At 48.0% G+C, this 26484-nt stretch overlaps 1 protein-coding gene across 1 annotated transcript in view; it reads left to right on the top strand.

Annotated features, from left to right (window-relative positions):
- POLE2 (DNA polymerase epsilon 2, accessory subunit) overlaps positions 1 to 26484 on the top strand; it is a 1095907-nt gene that overhangs the window by 217539 nt on the left and 851884 nt on the right. The window lies entirely within an intron of this gene.

Here is a 26484-nt window from a genome sequence, read left to right as displayed (position 1 = left end):
CTGACACTTTTTAGCTGCCAACATCTGCTTACACCCTATTATATCAGTTTATTTTGGCGCTTGTGTTGGTAAAAGCAACGTGGAGGAGAACCTATTGTCGATGAAGGGCTTTAAATGTTAATAATTTTGAAAGCTATGTGAAAAGATTGCTGTTGAGCTCAAAGGAAATGTGTTTTTTATTTAGTGCAAGGATTGTTCTCCTTTTAGCGCCAGCCGACAGGTAATGACTTGGTCCCCTCAAGCCAGAACAGCAGCTCATAGTGGGTTTGAGTAATTCACAAACTGACTGAGGTGGCACACCTCTTTAAGTTACTAAGCAGCTCAATATGTAGTAGTGGAACACGTGCAAGGCTTTTCTCAGAAGTAAAGAGGATCAATAATAAAGCCAGTTTGCAAAAACAGATATTGATAACGTTAAAAAATGTAAGAGGTCATTCATTGCAGTTACTTAGTTTAATTTTTTTTTTAAAAAAAAAACTGAGATTCTGTATTAAAAGATTATTTGGTGAAATGCTAAAAAAATGAAAATGTGTTCTAGAAATTGTGTATGTGGAATTTCTGAGAAATTTAATGTTTAGCCATATAAACCCTTCTGTGGAACTGCACCTAACAGTAACTAGGTAGCATTTGCCAAAAGCTTCACCTTGCTTGAAGTTTCTCGAATGGTCCAAGTTTCTTGCTGTAAAATTGTACCTCATATATAAATACAAAGGCACTTGCAGTTCATGTCGCTGGTGGATGTTGCAGCTCAGCTTGTATAAAGGAAGTTTTTCTGGCAAGACTGGGGTTAGAGGGAGCCAGCATCTCTGTGATGCAACCCCGAGATGTGCTATATATGACGGATCCCCAGAGCCTGACAGCTAGCCCGGGTCTTCCTTGCAGAGGATCCCTAGTCCATTCTACAATAGATGATTTCAATCAGGTTAAGGGTGTTGAACATAGGGGCTAGCCATTCACAGACTCGGCAGCAGAATCAAGGCAAATGCTTTCTACGTTTGAGGCAGTGCATCACTAATGCTTTATCTATTCTTATCATGGACTTAGTGGGTGACTTGCGATCCAGCATACAAATGCACACAAACGCTTGTTTTAACGTCTTGGAGGATTTGTTATTTGAGAGATCTTTTAATTGCATAAGCAGGCCCCATTGCAGGAATGCCAATCACCCGATATGCAGAGAGATGGCTCGAGAGCTGTTGCATACACCATGACAGTAGAGTCGGATCTCACAATGGCGGTGGACATTTTCAGCAATTGCTGAGCACAGCCTTCTTCCCCCATGCCTTTCGAAGAGTCAAATTTAATAACTGTTTTCTTTTCTGTCTTTTTTAATCTCTATTTTATTTAGCACAGATAATCACACGTTTTAGCCAGAATGCTTATTTTGGGGCTTTCAGGGCCGCTTTCGGACATCCAGCAACTTTTTGCCCCTCCTCCCCTGCCATTACATTCCTTTTTACCTATTATGAGGTAAATGGTATTGGTTCGTCCTTAAGGTGTACAGTACCAGGGTTGGCTCGCAGGCTCCCTATTTCGAGGGGATTGGGACGTATTCCATATCTATGACATGTAATCATCACAGCTGTGCTGCTTCGGAAAATCTTCGGCATCTGCGTCCTGCGTCGATGACGTCGATACGCCGCCCTCGAGGACCTCCTCCAACGGCTGATGTCACTGGATGTTATAAGTAGGACGCACGACGCCCGTAGCCTCAGTTCCGTTTTTTCCGCGAACGTGTTTGCTTCGGAGATCTCGGCGCGCCGCGACTCTTTGGAGTGTCTGTTCTTTCTCGGTTCTTCGAACCTGTTCGTATTGTGAAGTCTTTCCTTGTGAAGATGTCTACCTCATCTTCCACACCGCGTCCGGGCTTTAAGAAGTGCGCGGGGACTGTGGGTCCAAGATGTCAGTAACGGACTCTCACGACGCCTGCTTCTGGTGCCTTCGGGGAAGCCCATGACACGGATGACTGTGTCGACTGCCAGTCGCTCACGTCCAAAGCCTTGCAGGAGCGCAAGAAGAACTTATCGGTAGGTAAGGTGTCCAAGCCATGGAAGTCGAGGTCTGCAGGGCTTTCGACGGACGTTTCGAGGGGTGACTCTCTGCGTCGTCGTCAGAAGTTCAGTGGGTCGCTTACCCCACCAAGCATGCAACGCCAGAGGATTGGGCTTCCTTCGGGAAGAAAATGTTGGCGATTCTCGAATCGTAGTGCACTGGTCCGTCCGCGCCTCTGAGTGGAGTCGGTCGTGATCGGTTGAGAGACACCGCTCACACGCCTTCGGGCTCGGGTGGTCGGCACGATTCGCGGGAGAGGTCCTGCTCGGACAAGGGTAATCTTTCTTGTCATGCCCGTGCCAGGTCCCGGTCCTCGACGCGATCGAGACCGTGTGTACCTGTGGTGTCTTCGAGGAAGACGTCGCCGCCGGTGGCGCCGAGGTCGTTGACTGACTCTTTCGAGGCCCCGCCTCCGAAGAAGTCGTCGACGCCATCGGCGCCCAGGCTGTCGAGGGACATGCTCGGGGCTCCCGCCTCGAGGACTGTGTCGACGCCATCGATGCTGTCGGCGCAGCGTTCGGCGTTGACGCTGATTCATTCGACGCCTTTGGAGACTGTTTCGACGGGGGTTCCCCGGGGCTCGGTGGAACCACCTAGAAAGGCTCTGGCAAAGGTCAAGCATGGCTTTGTTCTACATCCTGGGCCTTCTTACCGCCGGCTTGAGTTTATTTCAGAGGTGGATGGGGGCTCTGATGATGGCATGGTTCCGGATACGGTGCCGGACGAGATTCTCTCGGGCCATAACCAAATTGAGGACCTGAGGCAGTCCCTGCACGATGCCAGTGGGCTGGACACCTCTCCGGAGGTGGAGTTTTGTAGGCCTGAGCCTGGCACTCATGCCGACTCCTCGTACCGGCGCCTTATGTCCAGGGTCACCGAGTACTTGGGATGGTCTGCTCCCCCAGGGGATTTTCTTCAGGATGACCTTACGGATATCCTCGACCAAGTTCCACCAACTGACCCGGTACTGACGTTCCATATGGCTCTACAGAGGAGGGTGGCGGCGGCTTGGACTGCTCCGGAGAGTCTCCCGGCAGTGGGCAAGTCTTTGCCGCGAAAATACCGCCCAGCCAGTAGTGATCCCTGCTACTTGACCAAGCACCCCACTCCGGAGAGTTTGGTGGTGCAGGCGTCGTATCCTACCATCCCTCCTGATAGGGACGACAAGCGTTTTGACGGCTGGGCGAAGAAAGTATTTTCTTCAGCGGGTATGGCGCTTCAGGCGGCCAACTCCATATGTGCCTTGTCGTGTTTCACGCACACTCTGTGGAACTGTGTTTCCTTAGCGGATGAACATATTCCCGAAGGAGACGAACAGGATGGTTTCCTTGCCATGGTTCAGGATGGCAAGGATGCCATGTGTGAGGCCGTTCAGTCGGGGTTGGTCATGGCAGATTGCGTCAGCAGGTCCATGGCGGCTAGCACCGTAATACGCAGGTTTGCGTGGTTGCGGAAGTCGGGGTTTGCTCCTGATGTGCAGGCCCGGCTCCTCAACATGCCCTTTGACGGGGAACATCTTTTTGGCAACAAGGCTGACGAGAGCCTTGAGAGGTTGCAGACCTCAAAAGCTGCAGCAAAGTCGTTGGGTGCTGCAGTTCGCCAACCTCTGCCTTTTCGTCCAAGAGGACAGCAATTGGAGGGGAGGTTCATTTTGTTATTACTCATCCTTTGGTAAAGCGAGAGGAGCTGCCAGTCAAAGGGGCCACCGTAGGAGTGCCAGAAGTGGAAAACAAGGTACTCGAGGTGCCAAGGCCGCTCGGGCTGTTGCCTCTTTGCCCTCAGGCAACACTGCAGCCGCTTCAGCTCAGTCATGAGGCAATGTCCCATGGTTCGCCGGTTGTGGGAAGGCTGGCATAGCATCTTGTAGAGTGGCGCGCCATTACTTCAGATGTGTGGGTTCTGGAGATCATAACCCACGTCTACTGTCTTCCTTTCCGGCAGAGGCCTCAAGACAATCCACCGGCGAATCTCTCTTTGAAGAGTCCAGATCCGCTCCTTGCGCAGGAACTTCAATCCCTGCTGGAGAAAGGCGCCATAGAACTGGTGCCTATAGCGGAGAGGCACAAGGGATGGTATTCCCCTTATTTTTTGATTTCCAAGAAAGACGAGGGGATTGAGACCCATCATGGACTTGCACTGTTTGAACAAACTCCTCAGGAAGGACAAGTTAAAGATGGTTACTCTCTTTCAAGTCCTCCAGGCCCTTCAACTTCAGGACTGGTTGGTGTCTCTCGACCTCAAGGACGCTTATTTTCATGTGCAGATACATCCAAAGCACAAGAAGTACCTGAGGTTCGCGGATGGCGACTCGCACTTTCAGTTTCGGGTCCTGCCGTTCGGATTGACCTCTGCCCCGAGGGTCTTCAACAAGCTCATGGTAGTGGTGGCAGTGCACCTCAGGAAAGGGGGGATTCACGTCTACCCCTACCTGGACGATTGGTTGATCAGGGCGCGCTCTCCCGAGTAAGTCCTGGATCATCTGTCAGTCACCTGCCACTCGCGCCGCAAGCTGGGCTTCTCCCTCAACTTAAAGAAGTCCCATTCGACACCAACTCAGAGGCTCCAGTACATCGGAGCAGTGCTTGACGCGTCCCTGGGGCTGTGTTTTCTTCCCCAGGTGAGGGCTCATCACATTCAGCAGATGGTGCACAAGTTTCAACATGCCCAGACTCTCCCAGCGTTCGAGTTCTTGAGGTTGCTCGGCCTCATGGCATCCTGCATTCTTCTGGTGCCAGAGGCCAGGTTGCGGATGGGATCTTTGCAATGGGCACTCAAGCTACAGTGGTCTCAGTCCTCCGGCAGGTTGTCGGAGCCTGTTCAGGTGCCGTCCTCGCTCGCCCAGGACCTTCTGTGGTGGGCTGTCGAAGAAAATCTGATGAAGGGGGCTCTGTTTTGGCTACCCTGGCCGGAGGTGACGATCGTGACGGACGCATCCCTTACGGGATGGGGAGCTCATGCCAACGAGTTGACAGTCAGCGGTCGTTGGTCTCCGGAGTCCAGACTCCATATCAATCTGTTGGAGCTGAGGGCCGTCAGGCTAGCCCTGAAGTCTTTTCTGCCGACTGTGCGTGGGAAGAATGCCCTGATCCTGACGGACAACACGGTGGCCATGCACTACCTCAACAAAAAGGGGGGGGGGCAGGGTCACTTCCTCTGTGCAGCGAGGCGATGCAGCTCTGGTTCAGGGCAATCCAGCAGGAAGTTTCGATCTCGGCAGTTCATCTGGCTGGAGACGAAAACGAGACGGCGGACGCTCTGAGCAGGTAAAGCGCGATCTCTCACGAGTGGGAGTTGGCTCAGGAGATTCTCCTGGAGCTCTTCGCCCTTTGGGGATCCCTCAAGTGGATCTCTTCACCTCCAGTGTCAACCGGAAGTGCGAGAGGTTCTGCTCGCGGGAATTTCCTCCAAAAGGAGCCTTAGGAGACGCGTTCATGGTGGAGTGGTCATTTCCACTGCTGTACGCGTTTCCTCCAGTCCCCGTCATCCCGCAATTACTGCAGCGGTTACGGAGGTTCGGTTCCCGGATGATCCTCATTGCTCCGACGTGGGCCCGGAGGACGTGGTACCCGGACCTTCTCGACTTGTCCATCTGCCCTCCACGTCGTCTTCCCTACCGAGACGATCTGCTCTCACGGGACGGGGGGTCAGGTTCTCCATCCAGAGGTCAGATCCCTCAACCTTCACGCTTGGTTTCTGAAAGGTTGAGGTATAAGGATTGGGACCTCCCTGAAGACGTGATGGATGTGTTGCTCTCGGCCAGACGGCCCGCAACAAAGTCCCTGTACCGTTGCCGTAAGTTCTGCGACTGGTGCAGGGTTAAGAATGTGGATCCTTTTGCATGTGACATTCCCATGGTTCTGTCTTTTTTGCTTTCTTGGGCCCACAGGGGCTTGCAAGTGGGTACCATTAAAGGTTACCTGGCGGTGCTGTCAATATTTAAGCGCTCGTCTGAAGGTTGTTCCTATTTTAAAATTCCTTTATTTTCTCATTTTCTGAAAGGGCTCACTAATGTGTTCCCTCCGTCACCTTTCCAGGTGCCCGGTTGGGATTTGAACCTTCTCAAGTTTCTGAAGGGTGCTCCGTTTGCCCTTTGAGACTGTTAACTCTTAAAACTGTATTTTTGGTTGCGGTCACTTCCGCTCGCAGAGTGAGTGAGTTACAGGCACTTTCAGTTAAGCCACCCTTCACTGTGTTTCATAAGGACAGGGTTGTCCGTAGAGTTCGTCCTTTCTTTCTTCCGAAGGTGGTGTTGGAATTTCATTTAGGCCAGAAGGTTGTTCTTCCGGCGTTTTATCCTCCTCCACATCCTGGTAAGGAAGAGGAGAGGCTCCATAGGCTTGATCCTAGGAGAGCGTTAAGCTTTTATATTTCACGCATGTCCCGGGTCAGAGTGGATGATCAACTCTTCATTGGTTACGCTGGAAAGCGTTTTGGGACAAGCTGTGAGGAAACAGACTTTGTCTCGCTGGATTGTTTTGGCTATCTCTGAGTGTTACTGCTTGACGGGTAAGGACCCACTAGTCGGATTGCGGGCCCATTCTACCAGGGGTATGGCTGCCTCTACTGCCCTACAGAGGGGTGTTCCTATTCGTAACATCTGTGATGCAGCCACCTGGGCTTCGGTACATACCTTTGTACGTCACTACTCCCTCGATTCCATCCGTGGGCAGGATCTGGCCTTTGGCAAGGCGGTCCTTTACTCCGCAATTTGATTGGGCATTCAAAATTTCTGTTTTCTAAAATCTTTTCCCACCTCCTTGCATTGGTACTGCTTTGGGAGTCTGTCATAGATATGGAATACGTCGGAGGACCCAATCCCCTCGAAGAACAAATTACTCTCTTACCTGGTAACGTTCTTTCGATGGGATGTATTCCATATCGCTCCCTCCCTGCCTTTCCCTCTGCAGAATTTCTTATGCGATTGCAGCTTACGTTTCCGCAAGGCTTTGTGTGTCAGACTGGCAGAAGACTGGCACCACACGTTCTGGGGAAAAACTACAACTGAGGTTACGGGCGTCGTGCGTCCTACTTATAACATCCAGTGATGTCGGCTGTCGCGGGAGGTCCTCGAGGGCAGCGTATCGACGTCATTGACGCAGACGCCGAAGATTTTCCAAAGCAGCACAGCTGTGGTGATTACATGTCATAGATATGGAATACGTCGTCGGACCATCCCATCGAAAGAACGTTACCAGGTAAGAGAGTAACTTGTTCTTTTGCTCTGTTAATTTTATCACACTATACAGATTTTCAGGAGAGGGGTGGTGGCAGTATACTTTAGGTTTGGCTTCGCGAGAGGTGCAAGCCATTTTGCCGCATTGGTAGCCCAATGTACCATTGTTTTTTTACATTTTTTATCCTGCTCTCTGCCATTGTGTGTTTTAGGGCTTTCCTTTCTGACAACGATGTGGCCTCAAAATTGATATTCTTACTACTACATGGGCTCTTTGTGAGCCCTGTGATGAATCCTGCAGAGTCCTCACCAAACGCCAGCCTAAAGTCTCCTCCCATGTGGCCAGGGAAAGGCAGCCGCTACTTGATCCTAACCATGGGGGTGCAACCAGGAGGGAGGATCACCTGGGAGGAGATGGCTATCGGGGAAGTGGTGACTCTGCTAGGAAAGACACAGTATTCATCTTATTTCCAGATACCACATAGCGTGTTATCAATGTACAAGTCCCGCCCATATAACGACTCAAAGAATCTGTCATTGAAAATCATATATACACAATAGGATTGGTGCTGTAGAGGTTCAAGAATCAAATGTCATATCCTTTAATGGTCATGATTCTGCCTGTAGAATTCTGCCTGTAGAATTCTTCACTCCAAGGTGGGATCACAAACCCTTATCATAACCTTCCCTCATTTTAATAACTTTCAATATATAAAACAGTCACACTTATCGGAGTATGAAAAGATCAATACTATTGTGGACTTCAGTACCCGTTATGCTTATGGTAATCAAAAGGTGCAGTCTAGTTGTTAATGACCAGGGCACCCGAGTGGACATTGCAATCCCAAAATGAGGTCCAGCTGGAGGAACGAGGTGCAGGAGATGAAGAAGGCAGTATGGAAGGTGTTGCTGAAGGAGAGGTGTTCAAGGTGCAGGAACTGTCACAGAGAGAACACCAGTGGAAGCTGCCGCAAAGAGTGCAGGTGAACGGCATTGCAGACTATGCACAGCGGAAAGCAGCGTGTTTAGAAGAAGCCCTGCTGATGAGGAGACGTGCTTTCAATTTAGCACATGGTGTGTCAGTGAGTGAGAAGCCGCGCGAGATCAACAGAGCTATCAGAGCTCCAAGGAAGAGACGTGCAGCCCACCCGAGGTACGCAGAAGCTGGAGAGAGAGCGGATAGGATGCCAGAGTTCGACTGCGAGAAGGAGGCACCAAAGAAAGCTAGTGAGTTGTCCAAATGCTAACACTGACCCCGGGGAGCTCTGAATGAGACTATTGTTAAAAGCACATCATTTTGAATATTGAACAATTAAAGAAACAAAGCAGAAACCTGGCAGCAGAGTATACCAGGAAAGGGATCATAGTAGTTGGGCGTGGCAGGCTTGTATACCAGGAAAGATGTGTTGAACACTGTGTTTGTGGGAAACAGGTGTGATAGAAAGTGTTGCCACTATTATCATTGATTTTCTAACTGTTGCTTTACAAGAATAAATTGCTGTGCTATCAAAAGTAATTCATTCGAAGAATGAGTGATATGCTGGTATCTGTTGGGTGTTCTAAACAGAACAATTGCTTTGGTTTTGAGCTTGTGTTGTAAAAGAAAGACATTTTCCTTATCAAGAAGGATACAGTGGAGAAACAACAGTTGTTTAATTTGGGAACAGCCGCTTGTGAAAAAGACTTTTGCCTTTTTGACAATGATGATGTGAGTACCTATCTCTGTGTCCTCGGGAGGGCGATTATTTGAGATACTCACCCTCATTTGTTTCCCTGGTTGGTGGTAGAGATTCATGTGATGCAAGTCTTTACTACATCCCCAAAGACTCCTTTTGGGGTCCTCCTGTTTTGCTGCTTCTTGTCCCTCTCTTTGACTTCTGGAACATTTCCTAGTGGTCTCCTGTGGCCTTCCCTGGGGTTGTCCAGCGCAAATCAGTAACTATGTGGGGCGAAACAGACTTGCCTCTGTTCAAGTGCATGGCCTTTTAACTCTCTCATTCATGTCAATGAATCTGTGAGCTTTGTTGGAACTCTCCTAAAATTCACTGACTCTGGGATAGTTTTATCTGCCCCTGGTCATTTTCTACTGGATCCCCTAGGGGTTCAGTGAACTTTGGACCAAGTATGGTATTTTTGGTACTTTCTTTAAATAAAAAAAAAAGGTATTTGTATTGCCATTTTGTGCACATAGAAACAACATTTCATCCATCCCCCTCCCCCCTTCCTCTGGCAGCATCGTCTTGCCCTGGTCCACTCTACCCCAGCGTATCCATCCATAGGTTTGTTCAGTTACATAATGTCCACTATACGCAAGTTGTGCAGGCACCATTGTTTAATATAGTCCCCCTGCACTCCAGGGCCATTCTCCAGTACTGCTGGAATTTTCTGCTGCCCCCTTGTATACTATATCTGACCCACTCCATTGCTAGCATCCCCCACAATTTTCCAAAGCCAGTCTATATCCGTTGGAGGTTGTCTTTGTTTCCAACATTTCGCTATCACCAGACATGCAGCTATCGGCATCATCACGAAGGCTTTACCCCTGGCTTTGGATGGCTAGTTAATCTCTGGGCCGAAAAGGCCACACATCCACTCCCTGGGGGTTAGAGCTGCATCAAACGTAATCATGACTTTAAATGAGCAATGACATCCTCCCAAAATGTGCGCAGCACCGGGCTCTCCCACCATATGTGTTTCCATTCACCCTTTCCCATTCACCCTCTCCAGCATTCCTGTGAAGTCGTGGCATACGTTCTATGCAGTCTATCCGGGGTGCAGTGCCACTGCATCATAACCTTGTATCAGGTCTCTGTGCTGGATCGATCTCGTTAATTTAGCGATTTTTCCGTACAATTTTTCCCAGTGTTCACTAGGAATGTCTGCCGCAGCGTAGCTTCCCATTGCTTCATGCACCCCCCGGAGGAGTAGTTCCCTATTCCATTAGAGTTGAATAAAGCCTAGACACCATCTGCTTGTTCGCTGCATGTGTAGTGATACATTTCTCAAAACAGCGTCCGCTTTCTTCTTGTTGCTTGTTTAACCCTGAGGCTCACTATCCAATGTCTCATTTGGTAGTAGCCCATTCTGTCCCCTTCCAAAAGATCTATATGGTGTTTGCAATCTTCAAATGTTCGAATGTCCACCCCCCCTGCATCATGTCCCCCAGCTTCCTACATCCCACTTTGTGCCATTGTCGAAAGGATCCCTGGACCGTCCCTGGCATGAATTGCAGGTTCCCGAACAGTTGGGTAAAGGGGGATGGATGCGAGGAGAGGGAGCCCTGATCCACCAGCTGGTCCCATATATCGCACACCAACGCTACTACCTGGCTTATGCAGGTGTTCTGGGGCCTATCATGACTACGAAGCCATAGAATCCCCTGCAGAGTGTTCTCTGTTACTGCCTTATCCATCCTTGCCCATGGCTTGGACATGCCTCCCGAGAACCATTCTTGCACTACCCGCAACTGCGCGGCCTCATAGTATTTGATAAAGTTCAGTAGGCCTACCCCGCCCTTATCCCTGGGAGCCACCAGGGTCTGTAGTGCTACTTGCAGGTGTTTATTCTGCCATGTAAATTAAGAGCCACGAAGAAGGAGCGTGGAACTGGGACAGGGAGAGCCTGGAAGTGATACAGTTGGCAGCATGACCATTTTCACAGTTGCAAAACGACCCAACCACGAAATTCACAATGTTTCCACTTACTCTAGTCCGTCTTAACCCGTCATAGCACCTCTGGATAGTTCCTATCATACATCTGTGATAATGTGCTAGCTATATTGACCTCTAAATACCTTTATGCTTGCGTCTACCACAGCAAACGGTGAATATGTCGGCAGGGCTGCCAGATGATTCTGGGAGAGTGCCAGGCATAGTCATTCTGACTTCTGCATATTGATTCTGAGGCCGGCCACCTGTTCTATTATCTTAAGTTCTGCTACCAAATCATGTATCGATGTTTCTGGGTGTGTCAGGGTCATCAACATGTCGGCGAACGCAACCTTAAGTCCCGCCACCCATCTACCCCCTCGCCCCCAAGTTAATGCCCTTCACTGACTGGTTAAGCCTGTGCATCTGTGCAAATTTAGTTCCCACACCCAAATAATCCAGGTCGGTGAACAATAATGGACACACTACCTGGTGAAATGCCTTCTCGACATCTAGGGAGATCAGCACTGATGGAATCTTCTGTATCGTAGTTTTCGCAACTAGGTGGGATATTCGTTTTGCGTAATCAAAAGTCTGCCGCCCTGTGATATATCCGAATTAGGATTAATAGGTTTCGGTATCAACGTGCAAGTCTCACTGCCAGAATGCCTGTGTACAGTTTTGCATCAATGTTAATCAGTGCGATGGACCTATAGGACCAGCATTTCATCAGATCTTTGTTAGATTTCCAAAACACCACTATTTTAGCATCCACCATGGTCTGTGTCACCCACCCATTGGTCACAATTGATTTAAAGAGGCTATTGAGCCTGGGGGTTACTTTCTGGCCATACTTTTTTATAGAATACTGTCGGAAAGCCATAGGCCCTTGGCGCTTTATTAAAGGGTTAACAACAACACAAGTGAAACGGGTCAGAGTGCACACCCTCACTATTCATTCACAATTTCCCCACACCTAGATATTTTGAGTACTTCTTTTTGTAATTATTAGCATTAATTGCTGATTGTTTAAGGTATAGTGCTGAACATCATACATTACAGGGTAAAGCAAAATCAAAATCAATTCACAAAAAACAAAAGCAAGTCAAAATTCTTGAACATACATTTACACAAATAACAAAATACAGTTCCTACTGTCGATACATCAAAACACCGACAGGGGTCATATTACATGAACAAGTGGAACAAGTATACATATATTTTGTATACTTGTAACATGATTTAAATCCTGTACTAATCAAAGTAGTAATGCCATTAAAAGGCAATTTGGTGTCACAGTAAAAAGTACACTTTAAAAAAAACATGTTTTTATTCCAATTCGCTCATAAATGCCCTCACTGCATTTTTATTCCCATGGATTGTTTGGCCCACTTTGAGATGTATGTGGTACATTCAACACTCCAGCAAAACCAGTTGTGCATCCCTGCCCTAGGAGGAAGGCTAAGACACTTGACAAGAATGGGACGCTAAACCTCTCAATATAGCTAACGTGGTCACATCAACAAGGCATAACTCCCAGGAAGGGGTAGTAGGTCGAAACAGATGTATAGTTAGTCTGCACACAACTCTAGAAGAAACATTGCTCTGATATACTGTAGCTATCACCCCTGCGTCGGGGGGCGTACAAGGCCGATAACTTAGGCAGGACCCCGACACGGGTTTGTCCAGGATGCAAATAGCTTATACGGGAGATGGGCTCTATGCATATTGCACGAACCCAGTTTCCTTTAAAAAAACCTAAAAAAAACAGATGGCCACAGCCATAGGAAAAGAGACTAATCCCCTTTTCTATGTCCATAGGCGGCCGGCGGCGGCAGGAATGGCGGGACTGAAGCACAAAGCTATAAAAGCTATAGTCCAGCAAGTAAGTGGGAAGGAGGGAGTGGGGTTGGTGGAGAAAGGGTGCAGGATAACTTAGGGACTTAGGGGGCAAGGTGGGTGTGGGGAAGAACAGGGATACGCTCCATGGTCCCTGCTCACAATCAAGAAGGCATCACCCGTGGAAGGTTCTCGGGTGGCTGGAAAAGCGGGCGGTACAATTTGTTCTCTCACACTTTTCCAGCCACCGGATTGGCTGAGCGCTCTTCCCTGGGTACACATGAAAAATAAATACTTTATTTAAATAACACACATAAAACAATCAGGTCAAATAAGTATTCAGGTAATAGTACATAGTACTAAAAAGATACCAAGCAATAATAAACACAGTAATGCCCATACAATGACTCTCCTAACCCTAATGTCTATATGTGGGCTGTCTACCAGAGGTGAGCACCCAACTTAAAATTACAGGGGTGTGGGGCCAGAACTACAAAAGTCTATTAAGCATGTAAACCTTCCCACACTCCCCCCCCCCCCACTCAAAAAGGCCTTCATCATACAGCACAGTGTCCTATAGACACATCCCAAACCTGGTATATGTTGAATGGTCAAGACCTGGTGGTCAGCACCTAACACCTATAGGTAGTGTAGCATCAAACAGTAAGACACATCTATTCTGTATACTTGTTCCACCTGTTCATGTAATATGACCACTGTCGGTTTTTTGATGTATCGACAGTAGTAACTGTATTTTGTTATTTGTGTTGATGTATGTGCAAGAATTTTGACTTGCTTTTGTTTTTTGTGCAAATTGATTTTGCTTTACCCTGTAATGTATGATGTTCAGCACTCCTAATACCATTGAGCCTTCCTGGGCAGAATAGGGTTATTTTCCAGGAGCCCTTGTTTACAATTTAGCTTTATTCAAGGGTAAAGATTTAATTGCTGCCTCCTCCTCCTTCTCCCTTATATCCCCCTTCAGCATCTCCCTCTCCATAGGCAATATTTTCGGTATCTGCAGCATGTGGAAGTATGTCTCAGTTGCTGTTTGATCGGGATTCCCAAAGGTGTACAAGGTTTCATAAAAGTTTGCAAGTCTCTCTTATGGCAGCCGAGTCTGTTAAGATTGAACCATCGGGCTGTGCTATCTGGAGGATGGTCTGGGCCGCATGCCATTTTTAGTTGCCGGGCTTGCAACTTGACCGCCTTGTTGGCGCCCACGTAGTATCACTGTTTAGCACTCTGCAGGGAACTTTTGGCCCTGAAAGTGCGCAACAGATCAAGCTGGCCCCGGATATCCTTTACCTTTTCATCTAAGGCCCTCGTCTGCTTCTTCGCTATAGCACGCTCAGTTGAGATTCCACTCTTTTTCCATTGCCCCCCCATTGCTTTTCCCTTTGAGCGCTATGAGTTCTCATTGCATCACTGCTTTAAGGGCATTCCAAATCCCATCCTGGGTGGTGTCTTGGTTGTCATTGATGGCAAAATACCCATCTACCTTGTCCCCTATAGCCTCCACAATTGTTCTATCCTTCAGCAGCTCCACTGTGAATGTCCCGCTCCATAATGCCCTCCGCGCCCCCTGGTCCCTTATCGTCACAAGTAGTGGGGCAGGGTCTGATAGTGAAATTGAAACTAGTTCCACCGCCCCAACATCCCCCATCAATTTGGCCTTCACCCAAATGTAGTCCTTTCTGGACAATGACTGATGGACATGTGAGAAACACGTGTATCCCCTTTCCTCTCCCCACCTGGTCCGCGAGACCTCCCTCAAGGATCAAGTTATCAAAGCTTTCCTGCAGGGTTCTGTCACCCCCTGGCGTGCTCCAGAGCTCCTATCCATGTGAGGGTTCAATGCCAGGTTAAAATCCCCAGTGAGAATGACTCCCCCCAAACCCTCCGCAAAGCGCTGTAGCTGCCCCTCTTGGGACATGGGGAGGGTCTTTTGTCAGGCTGGTGTACCTTTCCCTTTTGTTCCATGGCATCTTGAAGTCGCCTTCACACCTGTTTTCCCTTCACTGGGTACACTCAGCCTCTGCCTCCGACAACAGCCCCCTCTTCGTAGATTTCCACCCTCTCCTCTATCGGCATTGGGGGTCCTCCCCCACTTGGTGTCTAGCTCCACTATGTTTGCCCTGTGTCTTCAGGGTGGACTGGGTCAGAGGCCCTTGCTCGCCGAAGGTCCCACCTCAAGGAGCCGTTGCCCCACTGCTGTCCTACGTTCCAATGTCCGCTTTGCAGCTCTTCCAGTACTGATCGCCACCTGGCCTGGAGTCCCCCCTGCCCCTGGGTGCAGCAGAAGGATTCCTTCTATGTGGCCGAGTTCCTTGGTGCTCTGAGGATGGGGGTAATCCCTGGGCCCGGCTCCGTACTTTAGGCCTTGATCCGGTGCACGTGTTCTTCTGTGCTTGTTGAGCATCTGCGTTAGATGCCCACTAGCATCGGCATCCAGATAATCGCACACCGCCCTTGGCACCGGTTCGATCCCCATCTCTTCCTCTTGTCGCTGCTGTGGGGCCTGGGTTGGTATTCGGCTGCTCCTCGCCACCTCCAGGGGCCTCTACGGGTCCACCGCTCCTTCCCGCTATTTTCTCCTTTTTTCCACCACGGGAACAGGGATGCTGCCTCAGTCATCTCCCGGGTCTCCGATGGCGCTGCAGCGGGTCCCTTGCGATCTCGCCTTCTCACCTCCAGGGGCTTGCTCCACGGCCCCTCCCTTCTCTCTCCTGCTGCTGCCTGCGGCACTGTCCGTCGTCATGGCCTGTAGCGGCACACTGCGCTGGGTGCCACACTGGTGATCAGACCATCTCCGAGAAGCCCCCGGGTGCTCTGGCCGTCTCCAGGAGGTTGCATCTGCATGTGATGGGGTGCCTGCTCTGCCGCGCCTCAGACCCCTGCCCGGGACCCCGGCTTCTATTTGTCTCAGTTGGTCACCGTTGGTGGGGGGAAGGCGTTCCCTGTCTCTCCGCTTGGTGGACCATTCAGTGCCTGGTGCGTTGCCATCCCTAGCGCAGGACTACACGTTGTCACTCATCGGTGGCCATCTTGGAATCGCTATTTGTATTTTAATACTTTTTTAAAGTTATCATTAGTATGTCTTCTATGGGACTGTAAGTTTAGCATTGTGATTAATCCTAGTAACACTATTTTTTCCTTGAAATGTATGAGTCCAGTAACTGTTGTAAAATGTTTTAATAATTCTTGTAAGCCCTTGTCTAGTGTTTACAATTGTTTCATTCTCTCTGCCTATATTATACTATTATATGGGCCTGTGCCATAATTCTTGTACAATGCTGTAAATAGTTAAAATCAATATGGAGTGGAATTATTACATATTTTTTTCCTGCTGGTAAAATTGTGTTTCCCTTCTTTTCCCTTATCCTACTATCAGAAACCAGAAGGTGTCTCACCCACTAGTCCCCGGGGGATCTGTCATCCAGGTGGCCGGGACACGGCCATCACTTTTGGATCCAGTTCCTGGGGGTGGACAAGTACGGGAGGATCACCTGGGTGAGGGTTCTTCGGGGAATGGGAGTGGGACACTGGATTGTGAGGCGTGGTATCCCCCTCCGTTTAACACCTTTACCCCCCCTATAACACCTTTACCCCATCCTACGAGGATATTTAAGAACTCCAAACCTCCTCCCCCCCGACCTCCTTTACAACACGAAAACCTTCTCATGGACAGCCCGCTTTGAGAGAAAACGGACTAACACCCGAGCCGTATATCTGACGTCCAAATACAATGGTTAGGCAAGTTCAGGCAATTGCTGACCATCACACACCAGACTTCCATTAAGCTGCCCCACACAGATAAAAGGCGGAGTACGAGAGCACATTCAGAGCGAGGCAAAACACACGAGGAAGCAGCAGTTCAAGATGGCAGTTTAACGAGAGAAGAAAGACTACTAAGCTGAAGGGGATTGCAAGGAGGAAAGTTCCCTTGACCTTTTCGACAAGGAACTGTTGCTTTCATGAACCCATGACAATGGAAATTGCAAGACCAGGAAAACAGGCTGAAATCCTACATTGTGTGTCGGAGATGCACAGGGCCCTTGCGCGTCAATAATCAAGGCAGGGAGAATCACCAGCCGCCGTGGTATTGTCCTTGGCTCCACGAACAAAGCAGCGTCAGTGAAATCAACACAGCCGGTGAGTTGGGGAGACGGATATAAGACCGGTCTGTGTTGAAGCCAAGGTGGCAAGCAGCAACATTGTATGGCGAGCGCTGGAAGGAACATTGTTTGAAATACGTGTGATAAAAGGCGCAAGTAAAGTTGATCTTTGATTTGAGTTGATGAGTGATTGAACTTTGAAGCCAAGACACAATACCTTTGACCCATGGGTCTTTGATTTTGTTGAACTAAAGAAAGTTTGTGGCAAAGTAGATAAAGTTGGTCCGAGCCCGGCAGAGGGAGATCAATTGAAAGCTTTGTGTTAAAGTGGTTCTGAGCCCGGCAGAGGGGGATCGGGGTGAACAGAAAAACATTCAATAATGTATACATGTGGAATCCTAAGTAGAAAGGGGCTCTGATGTTTGTCGTGTTGCATCAGGCCCTCTGAAAAAGAGACTTTGAATGGCAAAGAGACTTTGGCACAAAGGCCATGATGTTGAAGTTTTGAACTGCACCCTCATGCTAGAGAAGCCAGAGACTGTGCTAAGCTCGAGTGGGCCTCCTTGTCCCGTGCTAAAAACGCGGGGAAGGGAAGCCAACGGCTTGAATATCCTGACATATCATTTCTTGAAAACCTTTCTTTTGAATAACATTGTTTCCCTCGCTATTGGCAGTAGGTTTATTAGTATAGGCCCTTTTATTTTGACAAGACACCGCTAGGACTGCGTTATTATTATTTGACGGTCTTAGCTTGCTCCCCTAGATTTAGGATTAGATGGGTGTTTTTCAAACCCAGTTGAAGTTCAATAAACACCCTTGAACTGTGATCACTTGTACCCAGGGAAGAGCGCTCAGCCAATCTGCTAGCTGGAAAAGTGTGTGAGAACACAGTGTACCGCCCGCTTTTCAAGCCACCCGAGAACCTTCCACGGGTGGTGCCTTCTTGATTGTGGGCAGGGACCATGGAGCGTATCCCTGTTCTTCCCCACACCCACCTTGCCCCCAAGGTATCCTGCACCCTTTCTCCACCAACCCCACTCCCTCCTTCCCACTTACTTGCTGGACTATAGCTTTGTGCTTCAGTCCCGCCATTCCTGCAGCCGCCGGCCGCCTATGGACAAAGAAAAGGGGATTAGTCTCTTTTCCTATGGCTGTGGCTATCTGTTTTTTTTTTTTTTCTTTTTTTTTTTTTACAGAAGACTAGGTTCGCGCAATATGTATAGAGCCCATCTCTCGTATAAGCTATTTGCATCCTGGACAAACCCTTGTCAGGGGCCTGCCTACGCTCGGGCTGGCGGAATGTTATCAGCCTTGTACGCCCCCCGACGCAGGGGTGATAGCTACAGTATATCATAGCAATGTTTCTTCTAGAGTTGTGTGCGGACTAACTATACATCTGTTTCGACCTACTACCCCTTCCTGGGAGTTATGCCTTGTTGATGTGACCACGTTAGTTATATTGAGAGGTTTAGTGTCCCATTCTTGTCAGGTGTCTTAGCCTTCCTCCTAGGGCAGGGATGCACAACTGGTTTTGCTGGAGTGTTGAATGTACCACACACATCTCATAAAGTGGGCCAAACAATCCATGGGAATAAGCATGCAGTGGGGGCATTTATGAGCGAATTGGAATAAAAACATGTTTTTTTTAAAGTGTACTTTTTACTGTGACACCAAATTGCCTTTTAATGGCATTACTACTTTGATTAGTACAGGATTTAAATCATGTTTTTTAAATGAAAGTAAAACGGCACGTATCATGATGCAAAGACAATATCTGGGCTACAAAGGCTTCACACAACAGGCATGCTACTAGGCCAGTCTATACTTCATCATTGACCTCATTTGACTTTAAGGACCATAAATCATTCCTGAAGGACTGCAGCCGGCGCGCAGGGCTTATGTTGTGCATCACTCCCCTACGGGTAGTGGTTGTAGTATCCTCAAAAGTGGGTGTTGCAAAAACTGCCCTATCAACAAAAAATAAAGTAATTGCTGTAGGAAAAAAAGCTTAAAGGTAAAAGGAACGCGGAGTGGTCTAGGGAGGTATCTCAATGTACTGGTATGCAATTACAAAAAATGATTCTCTGATAGACCACAAGCAAGGAGGTATCCATTGCACAATGCTTGCACTCAAGATGTAGGTCGTAAGACTTATGATACTGCTCTGTTAAGTGAAGTAGCAAATGGAAACTGAGTGGGTGCCTCAAACCAAAAACGCTCATGCAAACAAATGACAACTTTTATCACAAAGAATGCTATACAAAAAACCTACACTATATCTTGCAAAGTGCAGAAAAACCTTCTGAAACACACCACTGAATGTGCCAGTATATGCAAGCCTGGTAGAACTAATTGACTGTTTATTAGAGGCCCTATTACTATGTATGGTTGTCACAATGGCGATGCTGAGCGACACTACAAGGAAATCAGTTACTCAAAAGGTATCAAATACAGATATTGAGAATATCCCTTAAAACATGTACTATTTTTTTGGTTCTTTTTATTTTATTTTTTTACATGGAGGAAATATTCTGTATTCCTGTCTTCAAAAAACAATCTGATCATATTTCTTTAATTATGCTGCACTTTTACATGCATAAGCAAATTCCAACCTAAATATAATCAGTGTACTACATTTGTATGGAAAATAATCGAGACCGAAGGCAAGTGAAAATTCACAGGTCCATCACAGAAGGACAAAGTTACAAAAGCAATACCACAAGAAGTGCTATCCTTTTTATAAATGGTATAGATAAGTGACAGAAGAATGTTTGATAGCTTGCAAGTTCAAAATACACCTAGTTGAGCTGTAAAACTGCTGCTTTGTCAAAAGTTCATGACTTCTTAACGCAAAGGCAGCCTGTTGATTGTGCCTTTAAAACATACATGTGGCCTTCCACTTCATGTTGCTTTTGGGCAGACAATACATTCCAAAACTTGCAGCAACTTCTTGGTGCAGCTTATGAATAGCTTTAGCTACTCGTTCGACTATAATAGAATTCTCCAGGTTGAGACCTCTTTAGCTAATGAAGTTCTATGCAGCATGGAAGATTAAGGTTAAGTGTTCTTGAGGAGACTCATGCTGGGACGGGAACCCTAACTGTGATAACTTGTGTTAAGATGGTTTTTCAGAATCAGCCCTGTGAACAGGAACACTAATATCTACGCAAAATCTATCATTGTAGTGTGGCTCAGAAGTAAAGGCTTTTGCACAGGAGAGTGTGGGTGTGGGGAAGGGTTCAGTTAAGCAAATCAAAGGTAGAGAATTGCAATGCATTGCCTTATATAAATAAGGACTTGTGGCAATCCAGAAGAAGGACTCCGATCAGAGGGCATGTTATCAAAGTGTTTTATTGAATATAAAAGAAACACGCCCGTCTATCCCTATTGCTAAAAAGGGGAGTTCCCTTCCTAACAAACTATACTGAGGTGCTTGCTAATAGTAAAAATAGCAAAAATGGTCCTCTGTCCAAAACCTTTCCTCTAAACCTACCACTTTGAAAAAGTATAAAGAAAAACTAGGCATAGTGTTAAAGGTCCTGAAAATATTATATGCCCAAGTTGTCGTAGGTGGAGGGATACCTCCTTAATCCTTCTCTACCACTTGGGTGGGTTTCTGCCCACTCGGTTCACTTAGTGTCTGCTGCTTTGCTCCCCTTAAACTGGTACTTCACTTGTCTTATTCGGCCCCTCTAACTCCCTTGGGATTCTCTGTCCAAATCTCTCACTAATCCCCCAGGGATATTTGTAACCCATTTTCCATATGTCTCTCTTGGTTCTCGATAGTTTCTGTGAGCCGTTCGCTGATTGCAATATTTGGATTTCTCTGGCTCCTGTAACGTTTGCGTTACATGCTTCTTTCCTCTAGCCAAGCATTTCTGCCGCTGATATGGCATTATGGTAATACTTCCTTCTTCCACCTTCACTCTCTGGTCTCTCTGCCCCCCCCTCTCCCTCCACTATGAGAAACCCTGGTACCTTCTATGTTGCAGGGTGTGCTCTAGTGTGGTCTGCTCGATGGGGTTGGCATTCCCCACAGCTTCCAGGCATTCCGGTCTGTATACAAGCGAGTTTTGCAATCTGCTCGTCTCCACTTTTTCTGCTCCTCGGGTCTCTCGTCGTGAGCAGGGAATTTATTCCTCCCTCATGCCATGGGCTTGGCTATGTTTCTGTGGCCCTGGGCCCAGCACTCCCCCGGAGTGGTCACGCCTTCAGATAAATCCACCTCCACTTGGCCTTGCTGACTGCTTACAGCTTTGTGCCGGGTCGAGGGCGTCTCCTTCTCCTTCCGTGTCACAGACAACATTGCTATGCAGTGAGCTCCATCTCTCAGTGACATGCTCACGGCAGAGGCTTGCCTCTGTGTATTGATTCTTCTCCGCCATTCAATGGTGATCATGCCTTTATTCTCGCTCCATGACCAAAAAGGGGCATGTTGTTTATGTTCAGCTGACAAGCCCACAGAGAGGCCAGCATTGTCTTGGGCCAAACATCCAAAGGTACTTTCAGTATTACTTTGAGTCCCACAGCTGAATGTAACATCAGTTTCTCTGATTCTGATGTATGCAGATAATACCTTAGTTCTAGGGAGTTCCCCATAGGAATGGGAGGGCTTGTCACCTTGAGGCGAGTCCCTCTGTGAGGTCCCGCTTTCCCAAACAACTATGGAGGGTATTGTGAGCGGCCTCACCTCCCTAGCCTCAGTGGGGATGACTCCCCCTGGGGAAAAAGGGACGAAGCCTTCGGATTTGTCACAGGCTCTAAAATTAAAAAGTCCTTCACTGCTAAATGAGATGGGGTCTAGTGCCGTAATTGTCTCAAGTCTAAAAGGTAGCCCTTTGTAGGGAGTTAGGAGTCTTTTATTAAGAAAGCAGAACAAGTGTTGGCAAAGCCAACATGTAAGTGTGCGTTTCTCACGTAGTGAATAACAAAGCAAACAAACTTCTATAGGGGTCGTCTCACAATCCCACTATCTTAGGGCAAGCACAGGGGATCCTTGGCTAGAACACCACTGATCAAGACCAGGCAAAGATAGGTAGGGTTAGGACTTTGCACCAGTTAAACCCAATGGGAGGAGGGGTAAGAATCTGCATGTAAACTCAACGTCTGTATTTTGATTCCAGCATAAACCACTTCTGGGGCTTCTGAACCCTTTGTGCGCTTTTTATTTTGTTTATTGATTCTGTTGGAGGAGGTCCTGGGGATGCTGTTTCAGAGTTAACTTTCAGCGTTGGGTGCAGGGCAGAAGACAGGCGAGCGCACAGAGATCAGGCAGCTGAAGATGACCCTCATGGTGAAGTCAAAGAAGCAGGCCCTGTAAGGCTCCTCTTCCTGCTGGAGAGCTGCAACTATGGGGACGGCTTCTTGACTCACCAGTTGAGAATCAGTGGCTTCTCCCAACTCTGAATTCAGCACAGTGACCAGTGCACCGTGACAGCCCAGGCAGGAGCTGTTCAGTCCAAAGGGTTGTCCCAGGACACTTCCAAAAGCTTCCAAGGGCCGAATCCTCAACCAGTGGTTGAGACTGGTTCTTGCCACAGGTCAAGGATTTGAAGCACTGATAACGTCCTTCAGGAGATCAGACATAGGAGCAGAGTTTCTCTGGCACTTGGCTGAAGACACTGCTGGTTGGCTGCTGCAACAAACCAAGTGTCTTGAGCAGGATGCTCCTCTTCAAATGGGTTTTTCCCACCAAAAGCAAGGATCTGCACCATTCAAACTAGCAGCGGCTGTCTAATCAAGAACATCCTCTGGCCACCACAGATGTGGACTGGGACCAGACAGTCCAAGCTCCCACATCTGGCCACAAACACATACTATCACATACGGCCACTTTGTTTGTGAAAGCCAACTCTTTGACTGGGAAAGGGCTTACATTATATGACCTATCTGAGAGGGCAGGAAGAAGGCCAAAGGAAAATATGGCCTAAGGACAGTCTTGTGGCATGGCCGTTTTAGACTTTATGGTACTCTAAAAGCTGTTTGGTGGTAAAATGCAAAAAGGCACACGAGAAAAGTAAAAACGCAGAAGAAAAATACGGCAGCCTCCAGCTCGCCCTGGACACATCATGAGAGTAATGGAATGTTTCTTAAACCCAAACAAAAAGGGATACAAAGTACTCTACCTCACTTCACAATAAGGTAATGTTTGCAGTGATGTTTGCAGTGTAAAACAAACCAGGAATTATACAATGGGGCAGAGTCCGGGACAGATAGTCAAACGAGATGAGCTAAGCAAGGAAAGGACTGCCTACAAAAGTCAGGACAGGTTCACAAGAACTGCAAAATGTAGGTGGTTTCCACAGATGTCGATGGAGGTAAACTATCAAAAAGAACGTTCTTCCTAACACTTGCCTGTGTCCCTCCCGAGGCAAAGGATGGGGGGATATCTGATCCACCCCTAAATGGATGTCCTGGCCCAGTCTGTTATTTATTTTTAAATTTGTTTATTGGCATTTTGGTTACAGTTACTTATTCCAAGGTGACCGATTTGGTCAGTGACATTCAGTCTTTGCGGTTAAACAACAATCTTTACATAACAAGAACTTAAAAACATTAGAAACATTAACTATCTCCGATTTAGAGGTAGGTGATGACTGATTGGGTCGTAAGCGGAGGGGGAGTGGCCGGGCGACACGGACGTGGGTATGGGCTTTCCAAGAATGTTAATGCTGGAGGGGCTTGGTTTCGAGTGTCTTAGGCAATCATTCAGGTCCTGTGCTAGGGCCGGTGGATAGTTCAGGGGGGCTTATCATCAGAGGAGTGAAACAGTCTAGACATGGTGTCTTTCCATGCAGCAAGGGCCATACTCGACTCATCCGTGGATCTAGCCACGCTGTCCTCCCAAGCTCTTGTTTCGGCGGTCGCCCATCTTTCAAATTCTTTGCGCCATACCCTGTGATTTGGTCCTGCCGGCCGTTTCCATGCCATGGCGATGGTCCTTTTGGCTGTTATGCATAGCAAGTCCATCAGCTTATTTGAGTTTGGCCAATCTGGGATAGCAGCCTAGGAGGCATTCAGCTGGGGTCCACTTATATCTAGTGACTTCTGCCTCTTCGCAGGTTTTTTTCACCGTTGACCAGAGGCTGCGGGTTTTGGTGCAATTCCATAGCATGTGGATTAGGTCTGCCCCCTCTGTCCCACACCAGGTGCACTGTGTCTGGGCGGTTTTGTTGAACTTCGCAATCCTGCTCGGGGTTAAGTAGGTGCGATAGAGTATATTTAATTGGATTAGCCGAAATCTCTGGTTTCTAGAGACCTCTTTCGGAAAGGATAGCGCTCTACTCCATTCCTCTTCGGATAACTCCTGTCCCATGTCTGATTCCCAGCGGGTCTTTAGTATATCACTGCGGGGATTAGGGATGTCAACAAGGAGTTTATAGATCTGAGATACTGCTCTCCCCTCTTCGCTCAGGGTGTACATTAAAGACAGGAAGGGGGTGGCCTCTGGTTCCTCTGGCCAGGTGTCCCATTTAGTGCGTGCTATCTTGCGGATCTTTTGGTACCACAGGAATTGGCCAGCGTGAATGCCCTCTTCCTCTTGCAGCTCAGCGAAATCCCTGAATATGCCTTCGGAGTATAGATCGCCCCAGGTGTATACACCCTTTTCCTCCCAGTGCCTAATGGTGTGGAGGGTGGTGACAGATTTGTCAAGTCCTGAGAGTATTGGTACTTCTTGGAAGTATGGTTGCTTCAAGTGTAACATCGTCTCGGTTCTACACCATATTTTCCTGCCTAGGATTGTTAGAAAAGGCTGATTGTGTAGCAAAGTTTGAGGGGCCCAGAGCAATTCCCTCAGGCGAATTGGGGAGATCATGGCCTGTAGGTGGGGGGTCTCTGAAGTGGTCCCGTCCGCTAGCCATTTGGTTACATGGCTTAGCTGAGCTGCGAGGTAGTATTTCTCTAGGCTTGGTAACTGGATCCCTCCTTGGCTGTGTGGTAATACTAAGGTAGATAGTGCCACCCGATGTCTGCCCTTACCCCATAGAAACTCCTTAATTATTGTGTCTAGAAGCTGGAAGAAGGGTTTGGTGATATAAAAGTGCACATTCTGGAACCCATATAGGAATGTAGGGAGAATGATCATCTTGGTTATCGAGGCCCTGCCCAGCATGGATAATGGAAGCTTAGACCAGAAACGTATGGATTTGCGCAATTTGGGTATCGCAGCCATCGTGTTTCGTGTTTGCATTTGTTCTGGGGTGTGCATTATCTGGATCCCAAGGTAACGGAAAGATTTGGTCTCCCACTTTATGCCCACTGAGGGAAGCACTTCTGCAGGTTTATTTTTCAGGGATGCTAATGGAAACATGCAGGATTTCGTTTTGCTAAATTGTATACCTGAAACTTTGGCGTAGTTATCAAGGATCTCCAGTATTGTCGGGACATTGAGATGAGGGTTGTTAACGTATATTAGGACATCGTCTGCATAAAATGAAACAATATGGTCAGTCCCGCCCAGCCTAATTCCTGCATCAAAAAATTGCTGCCTGAGGAAGATTGCAATGGGTTCTAGGCCCAGGATGTAAAGCATGGGAGAGAGTGGGCAGCCCTGCCTAGTGCCCCTGCGAATATCCCATGCGTCTGACACATATTTCCCGGATTTTATTATATAGGCCCTTATTATATAGGATCACTACCCATCTGATAAATCGTTGGCCGAGTCCAAAACCCTCCAGGACCGCTACCAGCCACTCCCAATAAATGGAATTAAATGCTTTAATAGCATCTAGGGAGAGTAATGCGAGTTTTTCGCTTGTATTGGTTTCAGCTATAATGTGCTGAAGCCTGCGTAAGTTTAGGGACGTGTTACGTCCAGGTATAAAGCCGTTCTGGTCTTCTTGCACTATGTCACCAATCACTTTGGATAGTCGCCTCGCTAGTATTGTCGTCAGTATTTTCACATCGTAGTTAAGCATGGCGAGCGGGCGATAGGAGTCGCATTTATCGGAGGGTTTATTGGGTTTGAGCATCGGGACCAGTAAGGTTTCCCTCATACTGTCGGGTAGGATACCAGTTTCAAATGTCTCAGAAAAGACCTGGTGTAGCAGGGGCGTCAGGGTGGGTTCGTATTCCTTGTAGAATTCTGGGGGGAGTCCATCGCATCCTGGGGTCTTACAAGTAGCGAGGGATCTGATAGCCTCTGTTATGTCTTCCGGTGTGATGTCGGAGTCTAGGGCTTCGGACTGCATTGGCGATAGTTTGGGCAGGCCAATCTCCTCCAGGGTATCTAATATCTGGTCTTGTGGGACCTTGTGTGTGTATTGTTTATGTCTTGTTGAGTCCTGTGTTCTATGCCTTGTTCGTCTTGTAGTGCTGTAGTAGCCTGCCTAGGGTGTTCTTTTTTGCAGAGCCACGCTAGTAGTCGACCCGGTCTGTCGGCCTCTGCATGTGCTCTATTAGTTCTAACGCTAAAATCGAACTTAGCCAGCCTGTCCCATGCCTTGGAGCAGTCCTCTCTGAGAGAACTCAGTTCTTCCTCCCTCCCCAACGTGTCAATAGGGGTGGACTCTAGTTGTTGGACTTCCAACTCTTTCTGGTTCAGTTCCTGCCGTAGTGATTTCCTGATGCCCCCTGCTTTTGCAATTGCTTCTCCCCGTATGACTACCTTTAGGGCATCCCATAGCGTACCTATTTGGTCCACACTGCCTGTGTT

This window comes from Ambystoma mexicanum, chromosome 14, assembly GCF_040938575.1.
Source record: "Ambystoma mexicanum isolate Mex_15411 chromosome 14, UKY_AmexF1_1, whole genome shotgun sequence".
Classification (NCBI taxonomy): Eukaryota; Metazoa; Chordata; class Amphibia; order Caudata; family Ambystomatidae; genus Ambystoma; species Ambystoma mexicanum.
Note: the sequence above shows the minus strand (reverse complement) of the source record. Positions and strands in the feature narration are given on the sequence as shown.